The sequence below is a fragment of the Arachis ipaensis genome, chromosome B9 (genome assembly GCF_059453495.1).
Source record: "Arachis ipaensis isolate K30076 ecotype BB chromosome B9, ASM5945349v1, whole genome shotgun sequence".
NCBI lineage: Eukaryota > Viridiplantae > Streptophyta > Magnoliopsida > Fabales > Fabaceae > Arachis > Arachis ipaensis.
Window position 1 is genome coordinate 96,171,218 of NC_142444.1, and position 14,736 is coordinate 96,185,953.

The following is a 14,736-nucleotide window of genomic DNA, read 5'->3' on the forward strand; positions in this document are numbered from 1 at the left end:
GGTTCTTCAGGCTCATGGAGTTCAGTTACGGATGCAAGTTCGTAACTAGGAGAGCTTGATTCATGATCATCACTGCCCATGGAATCAACTTCTTGGTCTATTCCGTCCAATTTTTCACAAGGTATATGCATTGGAGGTTGTGCACTATCCTTCCTGGCATCAAATTCGAACTTCTCAGCAGAATCCTTTACAGTTCTTGATTCCCATGGAGGTTTAGCATCTCCTAAATCTTCAACCACTTCTTCCTCTACAACTATCATGGCTTCCTCCACTTGTTCCAATACAAAGCCATGCTCCTCATTGTCCACCGAAGTTTCTAGTGTCTCCTTCATGCTACGCTCTTCTTTAGATTCTCCACATGTAGCCATGGGAGTACTTTGAGTGCTCAGATGTCGGGAAGCTATTATATTTACTACCTTAGTTAAGGCAGTAGTGAGTTCCAGTACGTCCCTTTGCATCTTCGCTTGCCCTTGAAGAAGAACACAAAGTTTATCATCCATAGGAGGTTGCGGTGGGTATGAGGGTTCATTGGTTGGGGGAGAGGGTTCAAAATAAGGATGTGGTGGTTCTTGGGAGTAATGGGATTGGGATTGTGGTGGATAAAGGTCATACGGTGGTGAATGGTGAAAAGGAACTTGTGAGTGTGGTGGTTCAAAGCTACGTTGAGAGGATGGTCTATAAGCACAGGGTGGGGCTTGTTGGTAAATACAAGGGGGTCCACCATATGTATCAGCTTGGTATGCATTGTTGAGTGGTCCTTGCCCATGATATCTTGGAGGGTGTTGTTGCCTAAAGGGTTGATCAGATCCTCTTGGCTCCATCCATCTTTGATTGCTTAGACCTTGATGCATATTCCTGTTATAGCTTCCACTCCTTTCAACAGATTTAGAACCAAACTCAAAGCGAGAGGGGTGAGAATTCATAGTAGCTAATAGAAATAAAAGGGAAAAACAAAAACAAATAAACAAGTAAAAGAAAAAAAATATTTACAATAACCAATAATAAGGCACACATTTGTAATTCCCCAGCAACGGTGCCCTTTTGAAGAACGAATGATTGACGGTTTAGAATTCAGAATAAATTCACATTGCAAGTATAGTTTCTAAACCAAGCAATCATCCTTTCTTACAAACGTTTTGGTTGTCACAAGTAACAAACCCAATAAAATTTATAAACCGAAGTATTCAAACCTCGGGTCGTCTTCTCAAGGAATTGCAGGGAGGTGTTCTTATTATTAGTTATGGAAAACAATGTTTTTGGGTTTTGAAAGGTTTGAACAAGGAAAATAAGTTGCAGGAATTAATAAATTAATATCTAATAAAACTCTTGGCAAGGTATGAAAATTCGGAAGTCCTATCCTAGTTATCCTTATGAGAATTGAGTGTAATCCCACTTAGTTAACCTTTACGAGAGCAAGGAAAAGTCAAGTGGACTAATTAGTTAGATCCCTAAGTCTTAGCCAACTCCTAAGGAAAGACTAGAGTTAGTGGAATTCAATTCAATTAGCAAAAATAACAATAAACAATCACGATAAGCTTGATAACTCAAGAGCCTCCAATTAATCAATTAAAGCCAAGAATATAAAAAGCTAAATAAGAATCATAAATCTGAAATACCTTAATTTATATCAAATAAAGAAAATCCTAACATGAATGGTTCATAAGTCAATTTGGCAACATAAGTAATTAAATAAAAGCATTAAGGTATCTGAAAGTAAAAGAGAAATATAAAGTAAAAGGAATATTGAACCTGAGAACAAGTTGAAATAATAAGTTGAAATAATAAGAAATCCTAATTCCTTTAAGAGGAATCCTAATCCTAAAACCTAAGAGAGAGGAGAGAACCTCTCTCTCTAAAATTACATCTAAACTATGAAAAGTGAATAATCGAATCCCCTCATGAATGGATGCATTCCCCCACTTTATAACCTCTAATCTGTGTTTTCTGGTCTTGGATCTGGGCCAAAAGGGCTACAGAAGTCGCTGGGGGCGTTTTCTTCAGTTTCTGGTGCGTGGCGTCTGTCACGCGTCCGCGTGGGTCACGCGGTCGCGTCATCTGGGAGTTTTCCTTATCACGCGTTCGCTTCGCTCATGCGTACGCGTCATTTCCGTTCTGCTCAAGGCACGCGTCCGCATCAGTCACGCGTCCGCGTCGCTGCCCTTTTCTTCAAAACTCCATTTTTGTGTTTTCCTTCCATTCTTGTATGTTTTCTTTCCATCCTTTAAGTCATTCCTGCCCTATAAAGCCTGAAAGCACTCAACACACAAATCACGGTGTCGAATGGTAATAAAGGATGATTAATTTTAATATTTCTAAAGCATAGGAAACATGTTTTTCACATATATCACATAATAAGGAAGGAAAAGTAAAACCATGAAAATTACATGAATAAGTGGGTGAAGGATTGAATAAATCACTTAAATTGAGCACAAAATACATCATAAAATATGGGTTTATCAGTCTCCTATGATGCATGGGATTCGAAAGCTTCCAGGATCCTTCATCTTTTGAAGGAGATTCCTCTGTATGATGGCACTGCCCTCCTCTGTTAACAGCACTGTTTCATTGTTCCTCCAGTTTCTTTTCTTGGTCATGAGCTCTTTTAGGAACTTAGCATAGAGTGGCATTTGTTCTAATGCTTCAGCAAAAGGGATGTTGATTCGGAGCTTCTTGAAGATCTCCAAGAACCTAAAAAACTAGCTGTCCTTCCCATCCTTCCTCAATCGTTGAGGGTAAGGAGCTTTTGGAATATAAGGTTTCAGAGCCTCTTTTTCCTTTGGTGGGTTAGAGGCAGGTGCTTCCTCTTTATGACTTGTGGCTTCTTCAACTTCCTCTTCTTGTGTTTCTTTCGAGATTTCCTTTACTAATTTCCCATTCCTTAGTTTAATGGCTTTGCATTCCCCCCACGGATTGGTCATAGTGTCACTGGGAAAAGTATTTGTAGACATGGGTACTTGCTTGGATAGATATCCAACTTGTGCTTTCAACTTCGTAATTGATGCTCCTCTGTTGTTTAAGTTAGATCTGACTTCTTCTTGAAAAACCTCCAACTTCCTTTCATACAATGATTTTGTTATTGCTGCATCTTCTTCCATTTTCGCAAGCATGGATTCTATCCTTGCAAGTCTGTCACTATCACCGGATGATTGTGGGGTTGAGGATGGTATGTTGTGATTTGTTGGAGCTTGGAAATTATTGCCTTGTGAGTGCTGATTGGGTTGGAAAGGGGCATTATGTGAGTTTTGGTATGGTCTCTGATTAGGTGGTTGGTGGTTGGGATTGTTATAATGGTTAGAGTTTTGTGGCCTATGATCTTGAGTTTCGCTTTGCTGATTCCCCCACCCAATGTTTGGGTGATTTTTCCATCCAGGGTTGTAAGTTTTGGCATGGGGGTCATAGAGCTGTTTGGATTGATTCCCTACATAATTTGCTTGTTCCTAATATACTCCTCCTCTAGGCATGCTCCTTATTGACTGGTGCTTGAGTGTTAATTGCTGAGACTTGTGTTTTCTCCATTTTCTTTGTGAGGGTTGCCAAATGGGTTGTGATCAATTTGTTTTGCGCTAGCAAGGCATCCATCTGGTTTAATTCCATCATCCCCCTCTTGGAGTTCCTGCCTGAGGCATAGAAGTACTCATTGTTTACCACAGTCTCTATGATTTCTACGGCTTCTTCAATGGTATTCTTTGTGTTGAGGGAGCCTCCTGAAGAATTGTCCAGTGCCTTCTTTGCTTCTTGAGATAGGCCTTCATAAAAGATGTGCAGCTATACCCATTCATTGAACATATTAGGGGGACATCTCCTTGTCAATTCTTTATACCTCTCCCAAGCTTCATATAGAGTTTCTCCATCTAGTTGCCTAAAGATCTGCACCTCTGTTCTAAGCTTGATGATCTGTTGAGGAGGGTAAAATTTGGTCAAAAACTTGTTCACCATATCATCCCATGTAGCAAGGCTCTCTTTGGGGAAAGACTCAAGCCACTTGTATGCTTTGTCTCTAAGAGAGAAGGGGAACAAGAGCAATATATATGTATCTGGGTGAACACCATTGGTCTTTACTGTATCACAAATTATCAAAAAGGTTGATAGGTGTTGGTTTGGGTCCTCTTGAGCATTTCTTCCAAACTGATAGTTGTTTTGAACAAGGGTGATTAACTGTGGTTTGAGCTCAAAGTTATTGGCATGCACTGTGGGTGTCAATATGCTGCTTCCACAATTTCCAGGATTGGGGTTTATCAAAGAGCCTAACACTCTTCTCACTGGTTGAGCATGGTTACCAGCATGGTTACCAAGACCCTCTCCATGGTGATTATGCACTTCTTCCTCCATGTTTATGTCAAGATCTTCTTCTACTTCTTCTTTACCCACAACTCTTTTTCCTCTTGCAACTGCCTCTCTTCTTAGCCTTAGAAATGTTCTTTCTAGTTCAAAATCAAAGAAAGTTGATGTTCCTCTCCTTCCTTCTGGCATAAACAAAGCAACACACCAGAGAACAAGTGAAGATAACCACACCAGATAAACGAAGCTCCTAGTTTGTTCGCTAATCTCTGCTTATTTCTGTCCTTAAAACTTTACAGACTTTTTCTTCGATTTTTATCTTTTCTTCAACCTTTTATCTTTCCTTTGTCTTTGCCTCACTAATATGTTATTACCACTCCCTAAGTGTTTTATGAAGGTAATTATGAGATTCTGAGTTTAAAGTTGTCTTTCTAAACCTTTTACAAAAAATTGCCTTTTCTGTATTATTTTATTATTTTTATTAAAATATTATTTTTAATTAAATATTATTATTTTTAATTAAATATTATTATTTAATATTTTATTATTATTTATTATTTTATAATTAAATTTTAAAAAATTACCCCTTTTAACTTTTAACCTTTAAATTTCACTTTTTACTACCTATAACTTTTAATATTTCTACTTTAACCACTCTAACTTTTGAAAATTACAAAATAACCCCCCAAACACCAAAATATTTACTTCCTTGCCTTTTTATGGATCAAAAGCCTATTCTTCATTGTTCTTCACCACACTCAAAATTTTCTTCGTGTTCTTTGTAAACTCTTCAGATTCTTTCTCTGTTTTCACCCGTTTTTCAATCTTTTCAGTAACCGATTTTTACCAAAATTTATAATAAATTAGTAGCCACCAAAATCCCATATTTTTTACTTGATTTTAACACAAATTGAACCCTAATTTGAGGTTTAGGGTTTCATTTTCCAGCAACTACAAGAACACAAGTTTATAGCTTGAATTTCATCAAATTTCATCAAATTTTCACCAAAATTTCAACAAGAATCACTCATTTAAACAATTAATTTTAAACATAACCAAACCATATCATAATCACACAACTCAAACACAATTAATCAAGATTAATTCTACCAAACCCTATGATTACTGAAATTACTGTACCACTACAATAATTCCTTCGACAAGTATACCGAATTGTCGTCAAGTGAAAACTCACAAGAGTGAGGTCGAATCTCACACAGATTGATTAGTTCTGCAACTTTAGTCTTTAGGATATTCTAGTTGAACTAAACATTAATGGGTAAGGGTTGCAAGAATTAAAATGATAGAATTGTAAATGACTTGGAAATTAAACTGCTGAAGTAAAGTGAAGAAATGTAAAGTGCTGAAAACTTAAGTTGCATAAGGTAAATGAAGGTAAAAAGCAAGGAATCTAAATGACTGAAATGTAAGGGGAGTGGGTGATGAACAGAATTTAAACAAAGCTATGAAGAATGGGAAGATAAGAATAGGGAATTTTCATTGGAGTTATGAGATATTGTATTCTCCGGATCAATTTCAGATCACCTCTTCTTCAATCATGCAACTCATTGACCTCTTGGAAATCATGAGTGATCAAATCCCAATTCCTTGGTGATTCAATCTTCCAGATCTTGATCAATAGCCAATTCCTTGGTCTAATTGCTCATGAAAAGAGATTAAGCTTGGTCCCTGATTATACCACACATCCTCATAGATCAGAGTAGTGGGTAGATCTTAGCGTCATAATATCCAATCCCAAAATCCAGATCTACTCAATGTGAGAAAGGATTTCAAGCATGATTTTATGATTCCTCTTCCAAGGTTCACATAAAACCCAATTACATTCAATCTCTTTTTGGTGAGCGGAATTTAACTTCGCGCAACTGAACCAGCAAGTGCATTGGGTCGTCCAAGTAATACCTGAGGTGAGTCAGGGTCGATCCCACAAGGATTGTCGGCTTGCATCAAACAGTGGTTATTTTGTAAATCTTAGTCAGGCGGATAGAAAAGTTGTTTGGTTGTTTAAGTGCATAAAAGTAAAATAAAGATAACGTTACTCAATGGTTGTGAATTCAATGATAAGAAGATGGCAAAGGCTTCAAAGATGTGTTGTTCTTCTGGATCAATACTTTTTTACTGTCTACTCCAACTGTGAATGATTTCTTCTATAGCAGGATGTATGTGATGAACACCGGTTTGATCGGCCACCAATTTTCCTCTAGGCTGAACACCAGGTTTAGTGCGCATCCAGTCTAAATGACGGTGAAGCTCCTGCAGTTCATTCCCTTGGTGATCCTACTCAAAACGCCACAGACAAGGTCGAATCTTCCGGATTAGAGAATGCTGCGCCTTGATTCTTTGCCTTTACCACAAAGACCCTAATCTCCCCATACCTTGGTTGAACTGATGTCTCGAGAAGTCACCAAGGAAGTCGCGGATTAGCCGTCTAAGAGATGTATCCTCAAGCTAGTGGTTCATTGATATCCGATGAAAGACGCTCGCTGAACCCATGTAGGATAGAGATAACTTGTGACAGTTCAACTCATTCATAAGGTTGAACAATGAAGATAGATCTTAGGAGAGAATCAAACACAAGTTGAAATAGAACAGTAGTACTTTTATTAATCCATAAAACTCAGTAGAGCACCTAACCTTAACCTAGAAGGTTTAGAAACTCATACTCTACATAATAGCGTTCGAAAATAATGGGGGAGGAAGAAGATCCTAAACATGGTTGATCTTCTCCTATATATACTAATATAATGACTAAGGATTACAGAAATATGATAGGCTTAGGCTTGTAGTGCAAAAATCCACTTTCGGGGCCCACTTGGTGAGTGTTTAGGCTATGCTAAGGGTGTCTCCACGTGCTAGTATGCTCCTTGGGTGTTGAACGCCCCCTTTGGACTCCCCTTTGGGCGTTGGACACTAGCTGCTCCCTTTTGGGCGTCCAACGCGAGGAAGGGGGTAGATGGCTGGCGTTGAACGCCATTTTTGGGCCGTAATCTCTAAAGACAAGTATGGCCTATTATATATTTCTAGAAAGCCTTGGATCTTAGCTTTCCATAGCCATTGAGAATGCTCCATTTGGTTATCTTTAGCTCTATAAATTCATGCTTGAATGCACGGAGGTCAGATCTTGACAGCATCTGCTACGCTTTCCTTGCCTCTGAATCATACTTTGTCAAAACTCTCAGATTTCAGCCAGAAAATACCTGAAATCACCATAAAATACAACAACTCATAGTAGAATCCAAAAATGTGAATTTTACACTTAAACCTATGAAGTATAATAAAACTTAAATAAAATATAGCAAAAACTATATGAAAATGATGTCAAAAAGTGTATAAAATATCCGCTCATCACAATACCAAACTTAAACTGTTGCTTGTCCCCAAGAAACTAAAAACAAGGTAGGATAAAAAGAAGAGTAAGATATAATAAATCTCAGAGTTTTCAATGAAGCTCAGTTTCAATTAGATGAGCGACACTTAGTAGCTTTTTGCTTTTGAATAGTTTTGGCATCTCACTATCCATTGAAGCTCATAATGATTGGCATCTTTGGGAAATCAGAATCCATATGATATTATTGATTTTCCTAGTTAAGTTCTTTTTTATTCTTGAACACAGCTTCTTTTAGAGTCTTGGTCGTGGTCTGGTGCACGAAATTGTGATCTCTAAAACGGCGCCAAAAACTTGGTATGCACAATCGTAATCTCAACACTTTTTCACAAATCCGCACAACTAACCAGCAAGTGCACTGGGTTGTCCAAGTAATAAACCTTACGTGAGTAAGGGTCGATCCCACGGAGATTGTCAGCTTGAAGCAAGCTATGGTCATCTTGTAAATCTCAGTCAGGCAGATTCAAATGGTTATGAGGTTTTGAGAATTAAAATATAAATAAAATATAAAATAAGATAGAAATACTTATGTAATTCATTGGTGGGATTTCAGATAAGCATATGGAGATGCTTGTTGCTTCTGAATCCCTGCTTTCCTATTGTCTTCATTCAATCATTCATATTCCTTTCCATGGTAAGCTGTATGTTGGGGGATCACCGTTGTCAATGGCTACCATCCATTCTCTCAGTGAAATGGTCCAAATGCACTGTCACCGCACGGCTAATCATCTGTCAGTTCTCAGTCATGTTGGAATAGGATCCATTGATCCTTTTGCGTCTGTCAATACGCCCAACACTCGCGAGTTTGAAGCTCGTCACAGTCATCCCTTCCCAGATCCTACTCAGAATACCATAGACAAGGTTTAGACTTTTCGGATCTCAGGAATGGCCGCCAATAGTTCTAGCCTATACCACGAAGACTCTGATCATGAACCAAGAGGCTAAGAGATATGCATTCAAGCTTGTTTTCATGTAGAACGGAAGTGTTTGTCAGGCACGCGTTCATAAGTGAGAATGGTGATGAGTGTCACTTGATCATCACATTCATCATGTTCTTGTGTATGAATGAATATCTTAGAGTAAAAATAAGCTTAAGTTGAATAGAAAAACAATAGTACTTTGCATTAATTCATGAGGAACAGCAGAGCTCCACACCTTAATCTATGGGGTGTAGAAACTCCACCGTTGAAAATACATAAGTGAAAGGTCTAGGCATGGCCGAATGGCCAGCCCCCTAAACGTGATCAATGGTCTCAGTTTCGAAATATAAAAACTGGATACAAAATAAATCTCTAGAAGTAGTTTTTATACTAAACTAGTAACTAGGGTTACAGAAAATAAGTAACTAAGTGCAGATAGTGCAGAAATCTACTTCCGGGGCCTACTTAGTGTGTGCTTGGGCTGAGCATTGAAGCTTTCATGTGTAGAGACTCTTCTTGGAGTTAAACGCCAGCTTTGGTGCCAGTTTGGGCATTTAACGCCAGAATAGAATAGAAAGTGGGCGTTCAAACGCCAGTTTTCGTTATCAAAACTCGGGCAAAGTATGGAGTATTATATATTGCTGGAAAGCCCAGGATGTCTACTTTTCAACGCAATTGAGAGCGTGCCAATTGGATTTTTGTAGCTCCAGAAAATCTATTTCGAGTGCAGGGAGGTCAGAATCCAACAGCATCTGCAGTCCTTTCAGCCTCTGAATCAGATTTTTGCTCAGGTCCCTCAATTTCAGCCAGAAAATACCTGAAATTACAAAAAAACACACAAACTCATAGTAAAGTCCAGCAATGTGAATTTTGCTTGAAAACTAATAAAAATATACTAAAAAGTAGCTAGATCCTACTAAAAACTACCTAAAAACAATGCCAAAAAGCGTATAAATTATCCGCTCATCATGGTCCTAAGCACTTTATTTTCCCGTATTACCACCATATACATAAATGCCACAGACACTTAACTGGGTGGACCCTCTCGAATTGTGATTCAGCTTTGCTAGAATCCCTAGATAGAGGTGTCCAGAGTTCTTAAGCACACTCTTTTTACTTTGGATCACGAGTTTAACTGCTCAGTCTCAAGCTTTTTACTTGACACCTTCACACCACAAGCATATAGTTAGGGGCACTGTTCCTTTGGAGTGCTTAGGCCAAGATTTTGTTTCTTTTAGGCCTTTCTAACCATTGAAGCTCAAAGCCTTGGATCCTTTTACCCTTGCCTTTTGGTTTAAAGGGTTATTGGCTTTTTGCTCTTGCCTTTTGGTTTAAAGAGCTATTGGCTTTTTCTGCTTTTCATTTTTTTTTGCATGCATGTATATATATATATATATATATATATATATATATATCCTTTAATTGCAACATGCTTTTTCTTTTTCTTTTTGCTGCTTTTTCTTGCTTCAAGAATCAATTTTTGGATTTTTCAAATCACCAATAATACTTCTCCTTTTTCATTATTCTTTCAAGAGCCAACATTCTTAAACTACAATTTCAAATATGCATTGTTCATTCATACATTCAGAAAACAAAAGTAATGCCACCACATCAAGATAATTGGACTATTCTTAAGATAAAACTTGAAATTCATGCATCTTAATTTTCTTTTTCAAATAAGATTTTCTTTTAAGTAAGGTGAGAGATATATGGAACATTTTATAACTTTAAGACATATATAGAAATGATCATGCAGTAAGAACACGAGAACAGGCAATAAAACATGATAAAAAATAGAAAAATGACATAAAAACAAGGGGTGATTGATAAACCACTATTTTATGGTTTATCTTGTACTCAATTGAGTGGTTTTTATTAACTCTTTACCCACTTATTCATACTATTTGCATGGTTTTATATTTCCTTCCTAATTATGTGTTTTGATTGAAAACATGCTTCTTTGATCTTATATTTGCTTATTATTAATCCTCTCTTATTACCATTAGATGCCTTGATATGTGTGTTAAGTGTTTTCAGATATTATAAGGCAGGAATGGCTTGGAGGATGGAAAGGAAGCATGCAAAAGTGGAAGGAATACAAGAAGTTGGAGAAATTGCTAAGCTGTCCAGCCTGACCTCTTCGCACTCAAACGGCTATAACTTTAGCTATAGAGGTCCAAAGGACGCGGTTTTAGTTGCATTGGAAAGCTAACGTACGGAGCTTCGATTTGATATATAATATGCCATAGTTTCTCTGACACTAGGCGATGCGACCGCGTGACCCATGCGGCCGCGTCGCAGTGACGGAAATCAGCGTGTTTGAATTCTTCTCCAGCGATTTCTGGGCTGTTTCTAACCCAGTTTGCGGCCCAGAAAACACAGATTAGAGGCTATAAAGTTGGGGAATACATCCATTCATAAGGAGGCTCTCACATTCACAATTTTAGGAGTAGATGTAGTTTTTAGAGAGAGAGGTTCTCTCCTCTCTCTTAGGATTAGGATTAGGATTTAGGATTTCTCTTAGTTTTAGGAGTGCCTCTAAATCCCAGGTTCAACATTCTTTTTACTTTATATTTCTCTTTTTACTTTCAGATGCTTCAATGCTTGTATTAGATATGTCGCCCAATTGGCTTATGAACCTTTCCATGTTATGAATTGAATTTATGTTTATACGTAGTTTGATTGCTTTATTTACATGAATGCTTTTAATTTAATTTAGATATTCTCCCTTTTGGTTTTGGTTAAGAAATCAGTAACTCAGGAGTTATCCAATTCAACAGCATAATTGTTAATTGTTATCTTGCTAATTGAATTGATCTTCAATAATCCCAATCTTTTCTTAGGAATTAACTAGGATTCAAAGATCTAACTAATTAGTCGCTTGACCTTCCTTTGTTATAACAAAGGTTAACTAAGTGGAATTAAGATTCAGTTTTCATCATCATTGATAAGGATAACTAGACTGGACTTCCAATTTCTCATACCTTGCCAAAAGTTGGCTTTACAGTTATTTATTTATTTTTATTGCTTTGAAAATATACCTGTGCCCATTGCCCAAACTCCAAATTTCCCCAATTTACAAACTCATAACCAATAATAAGAACATACCTCCCTGCAATTCCTTGAGAAGACGACCCAAGGTTTAAATACTCGGTTATCAATTTTAAGGGATTTGTTACTTGTGATAACCACAACTTTTGTAAGAAAGGTTGATTACTTGGTTTAGTAACTATACTTACAACGAGAGTTTCTATAACCTCTAAACCATCAATCTTCAGTTCTTCAAAATGGCGCCGTTGCCGGGGAATTACAAACGTGTGCCTTATTATTAGTTATTGTAAATATTTATTTTTGCTTGTTTATTTGTTTTTATTTTTGTTTTTATTTTTACTTTTTCGTAAATTAAGAGGTTATTGATTTTTATTTTAAAATGTTTATCTTATCTTATCTTATTTCAAAAATCAAATTTCAAAATTCAAAATTAAAAATTTTTCAAAATTCAAATTTAAAAATTTTCAAATTTCAAATTTCAAAATTTAAAAATTTAATTTTAAATTTAAAATTTAAATAACCTTTTAATTTAAATTTGTTTTTATTTTAATTTTTTATTTTTATTTTACTACTATGAACTCTCACCCCTTTGGATATGAGTCTGGTTACAATTATGTTGCAGGAAGAAGAAATTACAATGAGAACAGGCATCAAGGTTGGAACAATCAAAGATGGGAGGAGCCACAAGGATTTGATCAACCCTCATGGCAACAACCACCTCTAATGGACTATCAACAACCACCACCATATGCCTATGAACCCTTTCCTCAACATAACTTTGGACCACCAAACTCACAAGCCCCTTTCCGCCATTCACCTCCATATGACCCTAACCCTCAACCACCATACCAACCACCTTATGAACCAAATGAACTATACATAGATCCACCCCAAACCTCCATGGAGAAAGCACTTGCCAATCTAAACTCGACTATACAAGCTCTCGTCGCCCAAATCGGACCACCAAATACCTTCAACAACCAACCCTCAAGCTCTAGTGCACTTCCTTTTCAACCAGAAAATGATCTCTCCATCCCATCACCACCATCCATGGAAGAGCACCCACATCCATCAATCCAAGAGCAACATGATCCCAATGATGCTACTAACATGGAACAAGAGAGAAGGGATCATCTTCGCGAATCCATACTTCATAAGGAGCTAGAGGAGGCCCTACGGGTAAAGGTAGGAGAGACCCTTGAAGATGAAAGAGTAGTTGAAAGGAGTTGTCATGGAAAGAAAACCATCGAGGATGAGTATGATTTTATACTTAAACAATTGGACAAAGTAGCAATTATTAAAAAGGAAGAAATGGTTGCAGACTTAAGAGATGCTGTACCTCCATTGGAAAGTCCAGTCACAGAGCCTCCTTCCATGCCCTTGGTGAGCAATGAAAAAGAGATTGAATTGGAAGAAAGCTACCAAGAGGAAGAGGTTAATATTGAAGAAACTTGCAAAAAGGTGGAAGTTGTCAGAGAAGAGCACAAGGGAGTGGAGCTTGCAATTTCATTAGAAATACCTTCCCCTAAGTTACCATCATCCTTCACAACATTCAAGTGGGTAAAATTCATATCCCTTAGCTTTCTAATCCCACTTGAATATGGGCTACTGGAGACTGATGGTCAACTTAGACCTCTTTGTGGCATTAAGAGTAAAAGGAAGATGGTCAGTGGTAAGAATTGTCCTGCAACATTCATCATGGTTGGAAGCTTTAAGTTTAAATGCAAAGGTTGGTGTAAAGCTCAACTGAATGGGTCTAGGAAGTTGTTTGGCCGCTTACGTGAGAATTCAGACTGCTTGCCACCCGGATGGAACAATATTGCTCAACCAAAAGACGGGTGCAAAGGCAAGGTCTGGGACCCCAGAATCCATTCTATCAATCACCACTCTTGGGGCCTGGTCACTTGCTTTAACTTACTTGAAGGCTTTCTGCGCCAAGTTTGGGACCCCGGAGGTTACTGGAGATACAAACATTGGTGGAGATTCCTGGATGAATACAAGCATAAGCCACCATAACAAGAAGCTCATCAAATGTCCAACTTAAGGACTCTAACTAAAAGTGCTAGGTGGGAGACAACCCACCATGGTATGATCGTTTATTTTTTTATTTTTATTTAGTTTTATTTTTTTTCAAGTTTTATTTTATTTTATTGAACCTGGAGTTTTGCATCACATTCATATTAACACTGCATTCTGCATCTTTTCAAAAAAAAAAAAAAGCGAGCACGCGGAGATAGGAGACAATATTAATATGAACAGAGAGTTTCGCAGGAGTAGTGCTGGAGGCGTGCCAATGGCACAAATCACCCCACGCAACCGCGTCATATGGGAATAATGGCCTCCCACGCGGCCGCGTGACCTGAAATCAGCGTAAAAAGGGTGTATGGCAGAAAGTTGAGCTGGAGTTGGGCTGGACCCGTGCTAGTAGCACAAGCCCTGCCACGTGAACGCGTCACCCATGCGTCCGCGTCATATTGGAAATAAGGCCACCCACGCGATCGCGTCGACCACGCGACCACGTCACCCTGGATTTTGGCAATACTGAGTTTTAAACAGAGAGTTGTGCGACCGCGAGGCTGCACTCGCGCCACTAGCACAAATCGAGTCACGCGATCGCGTGTCCCACACGTCCGCGTTGCCCAACCTTATCGCGTACCACGCGACCGCGTCGCCAGCGTCGCACATCCTATCCAGATTAGTGCCAATTTTCTTATCTTTTCTTCTCCAAATCCTTATTCTTCTTATCTTTTCTTATTTCTTTCTTCTTCCTTTCTTATTTTCTCTCACTTCCATTCTATTTTATTTAATTTATTTGCATACTTTCATTCATTGCATATTTTTATTTTTCTAAAAATTATTATTGGTGTTCAAATGTTCTTTTTCAACTGTTATTTCTTTTCTGGTATTATCTTGGTGCTTATGACTTGTTTTATTCTAGTTAGGTAATATTATTTAAATCAATGCCAATCTTTTATACCTGTATTACTTTTGTATTGATTTTTAATTTATATTATCCTTCCTTCCCCACTCTCTTCCCCATTGTTGCACATTCTGCACCACTGGTATGCCATGGCTTTTATTGTT

The 14,736-nt window shown here is 37.8% G+C and overlaps 1 non-coding gene across 1 annotated transcript; it reads left to right on the plus strand.

Moving 5' to 3' along the window:
* Positions 1–3,781: 3,781 nt before the first annotated feature.
* On the plus strand, positions 3,782–3,888 carry LOC148545550 (small nucleolar RNA R71). Its single transcript, XR_015901562.1, has one exon. It is a non-coding gene; the product is annotated as a small nucleolar RNA R71 (small nucleolar RNA).
* The last annotated feature ends 10,848 nt before the right edge of the window (positions 3,889–14,736 follow it).